This window comes from Lepidochelys kempii, chromosome 2 (genome assembly GCF_965140285.1).
Source record: "Lepidochelys kempii isolate rLepKem1 chromosome 2, rLepKem1.hap1, whole genome shotgun sequence".
Taxonomy (NCBI): domain Eukaryota; kingdom Metazoa; phylum Chordata; order Testudines; family Cheloniidae; genus Lepidochelys; species Lepidochelys kempii.
Window position 1 is genome coordinate 166,758,421 of NC_136381.1, and position 15,524 is coordinate 166,773,944.

Below are 15,524 nucleotides of genomic sequence, written 5' to 3' on the forward strand. Positions count from 1 at the left end.
GTCAGAACAGGCGTCCCTGTTATTTATGTGACAGTATACATTATAACACATTATTATACAAACATAGACAGAGACTGAAGAAAATTGCATTAAAATATTGCCTGTGGGTTAAATTAATTTTATTTAGTGTGTAATACTGTCTGAAAGTCAGCAATATTATTAATTTTAACCAGAAAGTAAGTTTTTTTTCCCCCTGACCACCTCCTAATACCTTGTCAATGTTTATTTTCTTAACCTTCACGTTTACATATTAGGATTCACTCTAGGAATCTAAAGGTGAAATACTGGCTTCAGTGAAGTCAATAAGAATTTTGTTATTGATTTCAATGGGGAAAATTCATTCTGGGTGTTTGCTTGCTAATAATTTTCTCTGTTGGCCAAAAGTCGCAGGTTTAAGAGCCTAGGAGGAAGCATTTTTGGCCACGTAGTCTGCTTACCAGCCATCTATAAATAAATGGGATTATGTTAGTTAGTGACAGGTTTCAGAGGAACAGCCGTGTTAGTCTGTATTCGCAAAAAGAAAAGGAGTACTTGTGGCACCTTAGAGACTAACCAATTTATTTGAGCATGAGCTTTCGTGAGCTACAGCTCACTTCATCAGATGTTTACCGTGGAAACTGCAGCAGACTTTATATACACACAGAAATCATGAAACAATACCTCCTCCCACCCCACTGTCCTGCTGGTAATAGCTTATCTAAAGTGATCAACAGGTGGGACATTTCCAGCACAAATCCAGGTTTTCTCACCTGGGGGGGTGGAGGGCCCAGCAGAATATACCAACAAACCCTAGCAATCCTTCTCCAGGTACCACTTCCCATCCCAGAAAGTTCCCCACCTACAAGGCAGGTGATGATACTGAGGCCTTCTTAGAAAACTTCGAAAGGGCCTGCCTTGGGTACAACATCTCTACTGACCAATACATGGTAGAGCTGAGGCCGCAGCTCAGTGGACCCTTAGCTGAGGTGGCAGCTGAAATGCCTAAAGAACACATGAACAAGTATGAACTGTTTAAATCCAAGGCGAGAGTCAGAATGGGGATAACACCCGAGCAGTCTCGTCGGAGGTTCAGAGCCCTAAGGTGGAAACCAGACATGTCATTTACCCGACATGCCTACCACATTGTAAAACATTGGGATGCCTGGATATCAGGAGCAAGTGTTGAATCTCCAGTAAATTTGCCCTTCCTAATGCAAATGGAACAATTCTTAGAGGGTGTTCCTGAGGAAATAGAAAGATACATCCTAGATGGGAAACCCAAAACTGTAATTGAGGCAGGAGAGATTGGAGCCAGATGGGTGGAGGTGGCAGAGAAGAAGAAAACTGGTCGCAGTTGGAGCGGAGACCAGAAGGGACCACCCCAGACCACACCCTATTACCGGGGGCCGCCCAAAGCCCCACCTACCTCCCAAAGAACCCTCCAGACCCCTTATCGTCCCACCACCCCGTTCTCCAGCAACCCTCCTCGCCCCAGTGACCCGTCAGCTGGACGATGTTTTAAGTGTAACGAGCTGGGGCATGTAAAGGCCAACTGCCCCAAGAACCCCAACAGATTACAGTTCATTGCACCGGAATCACACCAGAGGTCCACAGGCCCAGATACCTCCCAGATACCCTTGGAGCGGAGGGAAACTGTGAGTGTGGGTGGGAAGAAGGTCACCGCGTGGAGGGACACCGGAGCACAAGTGTCAGCTATCCATGCTTCCTTAGTGGACCCCAATTTAATCAACCCAGAGATCCAAGTGACGATTCAACCCTTCAAGTCCAACTCTTTCAATTTGCCTACAGCCAAGTTGCCTGTCCAGTACAAGGGCTGGTCAGGAATGTGGACTTTTGCAGTCTATGATGATTATCCCATCCCCATGCTGTTGGGGGAAGACTTGGCCAATCATGTGAAGCAGGCCAAGAGGGTGGGAATGGTCATCCGCAACCAGGCTAAACAAGCCGTGAGGCCTAGCTCTGTTCCGGAAACTTCTATCAGGACCCAGTCAGAGGTGATGGACCTGGACCCCAGGCCAATGTCTGCAACAGCAGTAGTGGATCCAGTCCCAGAGACCCAGACGGAACCAGTCCCAGAACCGGAACCAGCCGAACAACCAACACCAGACCCCGTGTCAGCACTGAATCCAGTACTTGCAACCTCAACACCAGAGGGCCCCACCGAACCTGAACTGGCAGCAGCCGATAACCCTACACAAGAGGCGCAGCCGGAGCCTGAATCCCAACATAGTGCACCAGCGGAGAGCGGTTCACAGTCAACAGAAACAGCTCCATCCCCTATATCGCTTCCAGAGGGACCAAGCCTAGGTCCACAATCCAATGAGGAACTGATGTCTCCAGCATCAAGGGAACAGTTCCAGACCGAACAGGAAGCAGATGAAAGCCTCCAGAGAGCGTGGACGGTGGCACGGAGCAACCCACCGCCTCTCAGCTCTTCTAATCGATCCAGGTTTGTTGTAGAAAGAGGACTTTTATACAAGGAAACTCTTTCTGGGGGACACCAGGAAGACTGGCATCCTCAGAGACAGTTGGTAGTTCCAACTAAATACCGGGCCAAGCTCTTGAGCTTAGCCCATGATCACCCTAGTGGCCATGCTGGGGTGAACAGGACCAAAGACCGTTTGGGGGGGTCATTCCACTGGGAGGGAATGGGCAAGGATGTTTCTACCTATGTCCAGTCTTGTGAGGTGTGCCAAAGAGTGGGAAAACCCCAAGACCAGGTCAAAGCTCCTCTCCAGCCACTCCCCATCATTAAAGTTCCATTTCAGCGAGTAGCTGTGGATATTCTGGGTCCTTTTCCGAAAAAGACACCCAGAGGAAAGCAGTACATACTGACTTTCATGGATTTTGCCACCCGATGGCCGGAAGCAGTAGCTCTAAGCAACACCAGGGCTAAAAGTGTGTGCCAGGCACTAGCAGACATCTTTGCCAGGGTAGGTTGGCCCTCCGACATCCTCACAGATGCAGGGACTAATTTCCTGGCAGGAACTATGAAAAACCTTTGGGAAGCTCATGGGGTAAATCACTTGGTTGCCACTCCTTACCATCATCAAACAAATGGCATGGTGGAGAAGTTTAATGGAACTTTGGGGGCCATGATACGTAAATTCATAAATGAGCACTCCAATGATTGGGACCTAGTATTGCAGCAGTTGCTCTTTGCCTACAGAGCTGTACCACATCCCAGTTTAGGGTTTTCCCCATTTGAACTTGTATATGGCCGTGAGGTTAAGGGGCCATTGCAGTTGGTGAAGCAGCAATGGGAGGGATTTACACCTTCTCCAGGAACTAACATTCTGGACTTTGTAACCAACCTACAAACCACCCTCCGAACCTCTTTAGCCCTTGCTAGAGAAAACTTACAGGATGCTCAAAAAGAGCAAAAAGCCTGGTATGATAAACATGCCAGAGAGCGTTCCTTCAAAGTAGGAGACCAGGTCATGGTCTTAAAGGCGCTCCAGGCCCATAAAATGGAAGCATCGTGGGAAGGGCCATTCGTGGTCCAGGAGCGCCTGGGAGCTGTTAATTATCTCATAGCATTCCCCACCTCCAACCGAAAGCCTAAGGTGTATCATATTAATTCTCTAAAGCCCTTTTATTCCAGAGAATTAAAGGTTTGTCAGTTTACAGCCCAGGGAGGAGACGACGCTGAGTGGCCTGAAGGTGTCTACTACGAAGGGAAATGTGCTGGTGGTGTGGAAGAGGTGAACCTCTCCATGACCCTTGGGCGTATGCAGCGACAGCAGATCCAGGAGCTGTGCACTAGCTACACGCCAACGTTCTCAGCCACCCCAGGACTGACTGAACGGGCATACCACTCCATTGACACAGGTAATGCTCACCCAATTAGGGTCCAACCTTACCGGGTGTCTCCTCAAGCTAAAACTGCTATAGAACGGGAGATCCAGGATATGTTACAGATGGGTGTAATCCGCCCCTCTGAAAGTGCATGGGCATCTCCAGTGGTTCTAGTTCCCAAACCAGATGGGGAAATACGTTTTTGCGTGGACTACCGTAAGCTAAATGCTGTAACTCGCCCAGACAACTATCCCATGCCACGCACAGATGAACTATTAGAGAAACTGGGAAGGGCCCAGTTCATCTCTACCTTGGACTTAACCAAGGGGTACTGGCAGGTACCGCTAGATGAATCTGCCAAGGAAAGGTCAGCCTTCATCACACATCTCGGGCTGTATGAATTTAATGTACTCCCTTTCGGGCTGCGAAATGCACCCGCCACTTTCCAAAGACTTGTAGATGGTCTCCTAGCGGGATTAGGAGAATATGCAGTCGCCTACCTTGACGATGTGGCCATATTTTCGGATTCCTGGGCAGACCACCTGGAACATCTACAAAAAGTCCTTGAGCGCATAAGGGAGGCAGGACTAACTGTTAAGGCTAAGAAGTGTCAAATAGGCCTAAACAGAGTGACTTACCTTGGACACCAGGTGGGTCAAGGAACTATCAGCCCCCTACAGGCCAAAGTGGATGCTATCCAAAAGTGGCCTGTCCCAAAGTCAAAGAAACAGGTTCAATCCTTCTTAGGCTTGGCCGGTTATTACAGACGATTTGTACCGCACTACAGCCAAATCGCTGCCCCACTGACAGACCTAACCAAAAAGAAACAGCCAAATGCTGTTCAGTGGACTGAAAAGTGTCAGAAGGCCTTTAACAAGCTTAAAGCGACACTCATGTCTGACCCTGTACTAAGGGCCCCAGACTTTGACAAACCGTTCCTAGTAACCACAGATGCATCCGAGCGTGGTGTGGGAGCAGTTTTAATGCAGAAAGGACCTGATCAAGAATTCCACCCTGTAGTGTTTCTCAGCAAAAAACTGTCTGAGAGGGAAAGCAACTGGTCAGTCACTGAAAAAGAATGTTATGCCATTGTCTACGCTCTGGAAAAGCTACGCCCATATGTTTGGGGACGGCGTTTCCACCTGAAAACCGACCATGCTGCACTAAAGTGGCTTCACACCGTCAAAGAAACTAACAAAAAACTTCTTCGGTGGAGTTTAGCTCTCCAAGATTTTGATTTCGACATCCAACACATCTCAGGAGCTTCTAACAAAGTGGCTGATGCACTCTCCCGTGAAAGTTTCCCAGAATCAACTGGTTAAAATCGTCCTTGAGATGTGGAAAATATTGTTAGTCTTTATGTACTTGGTAGTATATTTAGAGATGCATGTGTCTTATTAACTCTGTTTTCCTAGAGCTCCAGGAAGAAATCCCAGCCAGTGTTTCACCCTAGCTGAGATTTGGGGGGCGTGTCATAAATATAAAGGGAAGGGTAAACCCCTTTGAAATCCCTCCTGGCCAGGGGAAAGCTCCTCTCACCTGTAAAGGGTTAAGAAGCTAAAGGTAACCTCGCTGGCACCTGACCAAAATGACCAATGAGGAGACAAGATACTTTTGAATCTAATTACCCTGTAAGATATATACCATCCTGATTTTACAGGGGGGATTTCAAAGGGGTTTACCCTTCCCTTTATATTTATGACAGGAGCCAAGAAAAAAGCAATATGTTTTAGCCTCAGCTTTTCCATTTACTAGTGTTAATTCTGTGCACTTCTGTGCACCTAATTATTGAGAGAGAATTTATACCATTTCCTTAGGTGGCAAGCGAGTATCATTCCATCCTTTTACAAATATCACTGGGTGAAATTACAAGAATCAGTGGATGAAATTGTATGGCCTGTGTATGCAAGAGGTCAGAGTGGATGATCATAACAGTCCCTTTTGGCATTAAAGTCTATGATAAGGTAACAGAGGGTTTGTGTACATGGTGGAGTATTGCCCTCTATGGGAATGTGATTTCTAAAGCACACTAATGTGTTGTGCATTAATTGGTCTGTGTAGACCCAGCTTCCGTTGTGTTGTTTGAAACAGTACTATTACCTCTTTATTAAAATGCTATGGTAAAAGTTAACTTTATTTTTTTTTCAGTTTAAGTAATAATCTATCTTGCACTGAAAGCTGAAAGCACTTTGACAAATGGATTGAAAGATTATCTAATTCTACTCTAATTTCAGAGACTGTCTCAATATCTTCTGTAGTTTTATAACTTCTTATAGCTAGAAAATGAACCTGCATTGTCCTACGCTATATCTAGGATTTCATATGGTTTCCTGGGATCTGTTGCTCTGGTTTTCCATAAACAAAGCAGACTGTGCTGCTCTGTCTCTCACTTTCTGCTCTGATAAGTGTGATCTCACCTCTAGTACAGTGGCAGCAGAATGGCTGGGAAAAAAGAACGCAACTGTATCTCAGTTTGCAAAATCCCTGGCCTTCTTTCTGTAAGAGCCAAAGTATTTTTAAACACACAAAAAAATCACTGTCCTCTCTGCAGGTCTTGGCTGTTCTGTGAGACTCTCCCCCAAGACTCGCCCTACATACACCGCCAAAGGTTCTCACACTGAAAAAGGGCACTTCTACTGCATGTAGCTCACTCTTTGGTTCCGTTGCTTATAGCCTCAGAGTACTGATCCAGGACCTTTTCAGACAGCTTATATTAACATTCCTTTGTCATTGAAAATTAAAGTTTCTTTTAGTACACATTGAAGATGGCTGATTAGCAGGAATATGGTTCAATAGCGGTACTTAGTTTCCTTTACAGTACCCTACTATATTCTTCATTCCTCTGGAGAGAGATGGTAGCTCAGTCTCCATGCTGATGAAATCAAGTCTCACTGATTAGACTGCCTGCAACATAATTGAATGTGAGAGTAGTGGGAGGAATAAAGGACAGAAAGATGCACCTGAACATTATGGGCCTAGTTCTCCACTGCCTTGTATCTTGTAGAGTCATTTGCACTTGTGTAAAATGGGCATAAAACCACACCACCACCACCTTGGTTAGCATTTTACTGTCCCCCATACAGCTGTAGATAACTGCATAAGGTACACTACATAAGAATTAGGTAGAGAATTTACAGATGTCAATACAATAACTATACAAGAATAAGGATCAGACTCTTAATTTCTTTCCAACAATGACACTGCTGCTACTTTTCTTCCAGGTTGCAATCTAGCCAGGACTATCACTTCTTGTTAAACATTTCCTCTTGCTTGAGACCAATCATGTGAAGATCAATAATATTTTGTTAAGAGAGGTAGTTAGTGACACCCACGGAAGCAATTACCAGTTTTTAGTTATAACAGTTCACAGCATATTGTTGAGCATCTGAGAGCAGTTTCCAGTGGAACTACCAGGTAGTGACTGTGAAATAACATTTAATTTCATCATAAAAAATGGTTTCAGAGTAGCAGCCGTGTTAGTCTGTATCTGCAAAAAGAACAAGAGTACTTGTGGCACCTAATAAATTTGTTAGTCTCTAAGGTGCCACAAGTACTCCTGTTCTTTTTATCATAACAAACATTACCCAATTTAGATTCTTTTTGCACAGTAGAGGTGAAAGTGGCTGAAAGGGCCACCAGATGCTGCTGAAATGGCATCCTGGCACTTCTGAGGAAGGGGACAGCTTAAAACTTACACTTTCTCCTTCAGCAATTCATTCCCTCCCGTGATCATATACCGAATGAGGAGATCAGAAGGCATACAGAGGTGACCGATGTAGTGCAGGCAATGTATGATGCAAAGCAGAGATGGGCGGGTCATGTAGTCCTCAGGCAAGACAATAGGTGGACAACCCGCATCAGTGACTGGATCCCCAGAGACCACAAGCGACCACTGGGCAGACCAAAAACACACTGGGCCGATCCCATGACAAAACTCTTTGGCCAGAAATGGAAAGAACATGCTCACAGCAAAATAGAATGGTGTGGCGTCGACTTGCGTTCATAGAGGAATGGATGAGGACAAAGATGACAATTCATTCCCTCTCATTTTGCACTACCTCCCTTTGGCCCCTGCACACCACAGATCTCTCTTTGATGTTCCCCCAACTCATTTAATAGAAGGGACCCCAGGATTATTTTTGTCTGTATGTATTTCAGTGGTTCACTGAAAGGGCATCAGCTGTGCACTGTTGGAAATTGGTGCATAGTGGTGATGTCATGAGGAAGTCCCAAGCAATCTGGTTTGTACATCATGAGATATGTAGAAGTTTCTCAGCTGCAGGACAGTCAAGACAGAAAGGCCCAGAAAAGGATGGTGAGCTCCTGAAAATGAATTCCCTTCTAACCTTACACAGGACTTCCATGGATCTTAGCCACTCTTTGCCCCTTGCATAGAGACTGTGGAGGCAACAGTAGAATTAAAAGCAGGAGAACAAAGGAATTACCAGGATCTGTGCGACTGAGAGGGGTCAGTCAGAGCCTCCGAACTGGCAATGCTTTAGATGGGGTGGGCTGGAGGGGATCAGGTATCCCCAGTTTGTCTGTGTGTCTTCAGGCCAGCAGTCCCTGTTCCTGGCTGACGAATCCATTTCAGGGTTCTAGCCCATGTAGCACTGGAACCCATTCTGCCTCCACAATTGTCAATCAGCCAAACCAGAGACAGGAAGTACTGCCGCAGGAAGTGGCAGTCTTGGCATAAATGGAAGCGAGTGAGGCTGGGCAGTTTCTGCTGGGGAAATATCCCTACTCAGGCTTTCAGTACCACTCTGTAGACACGGGAGCCCAGGCAAGCTGCAGAGCTGTTGCTGGGCTTCTCACCCTGGTAGTGGGTAAATCAGAGTTTCCCCCTTTAAAAAGTTACTTTCAAAACATCCATTTTAGAATCCCAACATGACATTCAGGCTGTTGTGCAGTATTGATTAATGCACACTTTAGCTGCGCTGGAAGCACTCACTTTATATTGTGCCTCACTAAGCGCCTGAGGGGTGGTTAGGCAGTGGTAGTGTGCAGCCTGCCATGTCTTACTGATTAATTGCACTGGCATGTCTAAAACTTGATTGTTCCCTTTCAATTGTGGTTTCTTTCTTCTGATACAGTACTCCTTTTGGGGGTCGGATGTACAAGAGGTTTGATATCAGAAAGAAGGTGCTTTATTTATCATGGGTGTATGGCAAATTACATACATCAGCACTACTCATAAGAGAACATACCAGTAGAAATGCTTTTTTAAACATCATTTCTTGCAGCTTCTTTGTCTGACAGCTATTATTATTTTTAAAGGGAAGTAGGTGGCAGACAGAAACTAACATTTATATTATTTGTGATGGCAACAGACTTCAGTCCTTTTCTCATTACTTTATCATTTGCAATTCACTTCACTGCCTCCTGGAGTGTAGCCCTTTCATTTCACAAAGAATTCATCTGAACAAACATAGCTAGAGGGTTTGGACAATTCATTGCTCTGTCCTTTCAGATTACTGCAGGAAAAATGGAGCCAAGATTTTCAAAAATGCCTTGTGATTCAAAGGGCCTCAGTTTAGAAGTATCCAGTTTAAAACATTTTAAAGAGGTTTCAATATCAGAAAGCGCTCAGCACTTATCCTTTGAAAATCAGGTCCCTTTAAGATGTCTCAAAGTTGGACTCCCAAAGTTGAGGCACTCAGTCATTAGCCACCTTTGGAAATCTTGGACAATTGCTACCACTTTTTTTTTAAATGAATTGAGCCAGGCTGCTTACTAATTGCAGCATCCAATAGTAAATATTCTTTGTAGAATCTTTGACCATGAATCTGTCCCTGAAAGGTTACAGGAAATATCATCATATTTGGTTAGACTTTTGGACTTTACCGGGTATTTTTTAAACATAATTAAAAAATCAATATAGGCTTTGGAATGTTAATGTAATTAACATTAAATTGCTGAACATATCCTGCCTTTATTTTCTATAAGGCTGTTGGTTATCATTATTTTCTTCTCAAATTAGTCAGATAGAGCAAATGATTTTTACTACAATACGCAACCCATACCCTTCATTCAACTGCCTCTCTAATAGGTAGATCATGCACCTGGTGTTTAGTGAAAACTAAAAGCAAATGTATTATTTTCTCCAGTCTCTATATGTTTTGCTTTCGTGAAAGAAAAATGTTGACTATTGTTTCTGCACGTCATTTGAGATTGGCATTAGAATTCTGCTGATTCTATAGCAAAACAGGTTTCAGAGTAGCAGCCGTGTTAGTCTGTATTTGCAAAAAGAACAGGAGGACTTGTGGCACCTTAGAGACTAACACATTTATTTGAGCATAAGCTTTCGTGAGCTACAGCTCACTTCATCGGATGCTGTAGCTCACGAAAACTTATGCTCAAATAAATTTGTTAATCTCTAAGGTGCCACAAGTCCTCCTTTTCTTATAGCAAAACACTCTTCTCATCTATTATCTGTTGTAGCTAGAGCTAGTTAAAAAAGAATTTTTTCAGGAGAAAATTTGTTGAACATTTCTCAAAAGAAACCCAGTTTTTTCAGTGAACAATTTGAAATAAAATAAAAATCTTAGTTTCATATTTAATTACAGTTTTTGTTTGTTTTTGAACTATCGTTTTTTTGGAATTTGAAAGGTTTTTATAACATCCTTTCCTCCCCCCACACACCGCTTTTAGCATTGCAAAAGGGAGAGAAAGCCCAGTTTGCTTTATTCCCCACTTGTTTTCCCTTTTCTATTTCCCCCCCACTTTTCCCATGAAATAAACAAGGGGAGGGGAGTTAAGAAAAAACAACAACAAAAAGGAGAGAAAGGGGAAAAAATGAAAACTCCCCAAACACAAATTTTCAGTTTCAGAAACAAATAAAATTAAAATTGTGATTCAAAATTCTTATGAAAATGTGTTGTTTCAAATTTTCCTATCAAAAAAATGAAAAATTTAATTAGAAATGACATTTTCCCACTAATAATAATGTTTGACAAAGCCAAGTTTTTTGGCGGGAAAATGTTTGGGTTGAAGAGTTTCAGCCAGCTGTATTTGTAGCATTAGTCTAACTGGGAGTGGGGGGAGAGGAAGGGAGAGCTTATGAACAGCCTTCATGCCAAAAGTTTAAAGGCAAATCTTTTCTAAATAAAGTACCTGTGTTGTGCTCCATATTTTTTTGAAGGAGAGCTTGTGATAACAAATACGTCTCTTTATTTATAACTTTACATCCACCTAACAGCACACAAACAAAAGCTTTTCCGCACAAAGCTGTCAGTACTGGTCATCAGTCAAAGCCCTGAATTTCAATGGGAAAACTTATCAGCCACCTTACCTAAAAGCAGGGTCTGTGGTGTGCCATTTAAAGTGCAGGGAGGGTATAGATTTGTCCTTCCAAATCCTGCCTGACCCTCCACTTCCCCTCTCAGCTGCTCCCCCAGCAGCTTGACTTCCTGGTCCACAAGCCTCTAACAACCAAATCTGAGTGAGTAGCATTGCAGCCAGGTGCACGGGGACTCAGCACTATTGAGATTTGTCCCAACAATCCTCTGTCATGAGGAAGGCATGTCTGGGATAAATTTGAGTGAGTGGAGTTGCAACCTGGCACACGGCATCATGCTGTTATTCAGGTTCAAAGCTGGCATTAGGCATATATTTTTTTAAAAGGCTCCAGAGGTGATCCTGGCAATTACAGGCCAGTAAGCATAACTTCAGTACTGGGCAAACTGGTTGAAACTGTAGTAAAGAACAGAATTATTAGACACATAGATGAAAATTATTTGAATGGGAAGAGTCAACATAGTTTTTGTAAAGAGAAATCATGCCTCACCAATCTACTAGAAGCATGTGGACAAGGGGGATTCAGAGGATATAGTATACTTAGATTTTCAGAAAGCCTTTAACAAGTTCCCTCAACAAAAGCTCTTAAGCAAAGTAAGCTGCCATGGTATAAAAGGTAACATCCTCTCAGTGATCAATAACTCTTTAAAAGTTAGGAAACAAAGGGTAGGAATAAATGGTCAGTTTTCAGAATAGTTGTATTCCCCAGGCATCTGTACTGGACCACTACTGTTCAACATATTCATAACATAAATGAGCTGGGAAAAGGGGTAAACAGTGAGGTGGCAAAATTTGTAGATGATTCAAAATTACTCAAGATAGTTAAGTCCAAAGCAGACTGTGAAGAGTTACAAAGGGGTCTCAACAAAACTGAGGGACTGGGCAACAAAATGGAAGATGAAGTTCAATGTTGATAAACGCAAAGTAATGCACACTGGAAAACATAATCCCAATGATATATATAAAATAATGGGATCTAATTTAGCTGTTACCACTTAAAGAAAGAGATCTTTGAGTCATTTTGGATCGTTCTCTGAAAACATCCACTCAAGGTACAGTGGCAGTAAAAAAAAAGCTAACAGAATATTGGGAATCATAAAGAAGGGGATAGATAATAAGACAGAAAATATCACATAGCCTCTATATAAATCCATGGTACACCCACATCTTGAATATTGCATGCAGATGTTATCGCCCCATCTCAAAAAAGATATATTGGAATTGGAAAATGTTCAGAAAAAGGCAACAAAAATTATTAGGGATATGGAACAGCTTCCATATGAGGAGAGATTAATAAGGCTAAGACTTTTCAGCTCAGAAAAGAGATGACTAAGGGGGGATATAATAGAGTTCTATAAATAAAGAAGTGTTGTTTACTCATTCTCATAACAAAGGAATTAGGGGTCACCAAATGGAATTAATAGGCAGCAGGTTTAAAACAAACAAAAGGAAGTATTTTTTGACACAATGCACAGTCAACATGTGTAACTCTTTGCCAGAGGATGCTGTGAAGGCCAACACAGGGTTCAAAGAAGAACTGGATAAGTTCATGGAGGATAGATCCATCAATGGCTGTTAGCCAGAATGGGCAGGGATGGTGTCCCTGGCCTATTTGCCAGAAGCTGGGAATGAACGACAGGGGATGGATCACTTGATGATTACCTGTTCTGTTCATTCCCTCTAAAACACCTGGCATTAGCCACTGTTGGAAGACAGGATACTGGACTAGATGGACCTTTGGTCTGACCCAGTATGGCCGTTCTTATAAGCAGTCTGAGCAATTGCTTAGTGCCCCAAGCAGCTCAAAGGGAGCCCACATTCACTTTTTTTGTATGTGTTGTGTAGGTGGGTCCCCCCCCAAATATTCCTCTTTTGGCCCCCAATAGGCTGCCTCTGTTCATGTTCTTCCTGGCTAAAAAGTGGTTAGGCCATTGCCCAGGTGGCCATCCTACGCTGGCTCTGTGGCTTATGCCTAAGAGTTGCAGCTGCACCACATAATACCTTGTTTTTGTAGCATGGAAAGTTTGGTGGAAATGGAAAAGGAAGCCAGCTCTGTGAATGTTTGCACAGTATATAGTTTAAGGGCCTGGTCCTATGTGCTTCTTGCAAGGTCAGTTTCCACTGACTAAAAATAGGAGCTCACAGTGCTCAGTACTTCATGTAAGAGGCTCAGTATCTCAGGATTGGGTCCTAAAGTACTCTTCACAAACAGAGAAAATAAGAAATTGTGAATGTATGTGCCTTTCTTACATGGAATGTCTGGGTGATACTAACAGAGCAAAGTAATAAACAATGTTGGACAGAGCAGAGTATAATATAATTCTGGAATTACCTTCTTTGTGATTCTGCAGATAAAACTCTCCCTACTGAAGGAAGTGCCCTCAAGTAAGAATTCCAAAGAGTTTTTAAGTGTTCTTAGACATAGGGGCAGTCCAGTTCTGTTTTCAACAAGAATCCTAGTTTTGTTATTCCTAATATTGCCAGAACAAATCTACAATGTCATCACTTTGGTTTTGTTTACCATGGGCATTAGCAGTCAGTATATTTTTTCAGTACATTCCATTTCACTTCCTATAGGATATGATTTTGCTCCTCCTCTCTTTTATAACTCTAGAACATTAATTGAGCCAGAAACATCAAAGTTTTACTCAAAAACAAGAAAAATGAATTCTTGTTCACATAATTCTAAAACATAAGAGTGATCACCGGCAACCATTTATTCAAACTGGATGATGGTATATGCATAAGAAGTCTAATCAGTGCTTGATAAATCCGGTTATAGCTGAGAAGCCCAATTTGAGAAAGACACAGCTTGTTACAAATTTCCCAGATCTATGTCAGGTTTCAGAGTAGCAGCCATGTTAGTCTGTATCCACAAAAAGAAAAAGAGGACTTGTGGCACCTTAAAGACTAACACATTTATTTGAGCATAAGCTTTCGTGAACTACAGCTCACTTCATCGTTGTCTGAGTTAGAGTTCAAGATTACAGCATGCTCCTTTCTTCTTTCTCACTTTGCTTCCATCCTCTGGATCAAAGCCACTTCATGTTGAGCTGTATCCAGTGCCAGATAGTATCTCCAAATAGGACTGTATTCTGCATGCTCTTCCCAGCTGTGTACATTGATGTTGAACGATGTGGGTACGTTGTAGTAACACCATAAAGGATGACCCTGATTTCTAGAACAAACTGAATCTTGCTGTTCAAAACATTCTTGGGGATATTCTCCTGACATGACCGCGCCATTGCAACCTCCTCTTCTTGATACCGGTTTCTAAGTTTGTCAGTCCTGCATGCTCTAGCACCTTTGTGTTTGGTATTTTGTCTTCCCATTTTATTTTCAGAATCTTATGCAGGCATCTTATTTGGAAGCTGTTCAGTTTCCTAATGTGCCCACCATATGTAATCCAGCTCTGAACATGACGCATACATTCCAGTATATTAGGGAATCATATAGTCTCATATAACAGGAATTATGCATCCTATACATAAAATAAGGAGATTTCTTGTTTATAAGTGCATATTGAAGATGTAATTTCGCATGGGCAGTTGTTATTTAGACTCTCCTCACCAATAGAGTCTTTACTAGACATAAAATTAATTTCCAAATTAGTAGACCACTGGAATCCCCCACTCCCTTAACTACAACACCAGTGGCTTTAGAGCTTGCAGCCTAAGGAGTGTACAGATGCCTTACTGTGTCCATGTTTTGTTCCTGCTTTTTCATAAACATTCACACAGTCATTTCCAGATAATTAAGTTTAGATGAATATGATTATGGTATTAATTATGAAAGATAAGATAACAGGTTAGGAAACCTAATTAACTCATCAAACCTCAGGTCTAGTCTTTGATAAATTGGCTGCCTGTTTTAAAATTAAAAGCCACTGTAGGCTGATGTAACATTTTAAGACTATTTACATATGAGGCCTGAAATTAATTTTGATAAAGCCTCCTGATCATTACAGACTGAAGATCTCCAATTGAACACTTCAAATCTACTTCCAAAAAGTATTTTTATGACCAAATGACAGACATTAGGTCTTTAAAATGGAAATTAGATGCAATCATATTAGCACTAAATATAACATAACAAATCAATTCCAAGGTCACCATAGCAACTTCCAAAATGCTAAGCATGAATTATGTGATAAAGTAATTAAATATTGCTTTCATTATATTAATCCATTTCATGCCAAATTGTGACCTTACTGTTTCTCCAGAAAGTTTAATCTGAAATCACTTCCAGAAAATAATTTGAAAACCTCCGATTTGTGAAAGGCAAATTGGACTGTCTTAGAAAAGAAAACTGTGCTCAATATAAAATGATTCTATAAAATGATGTACTGTGAGTGAGATAGTGACCATCTTAGCACTAAGGTAGAAAGAAGGGAAAGAAGATATACGGAGCCTTCTACACCTCTCCTC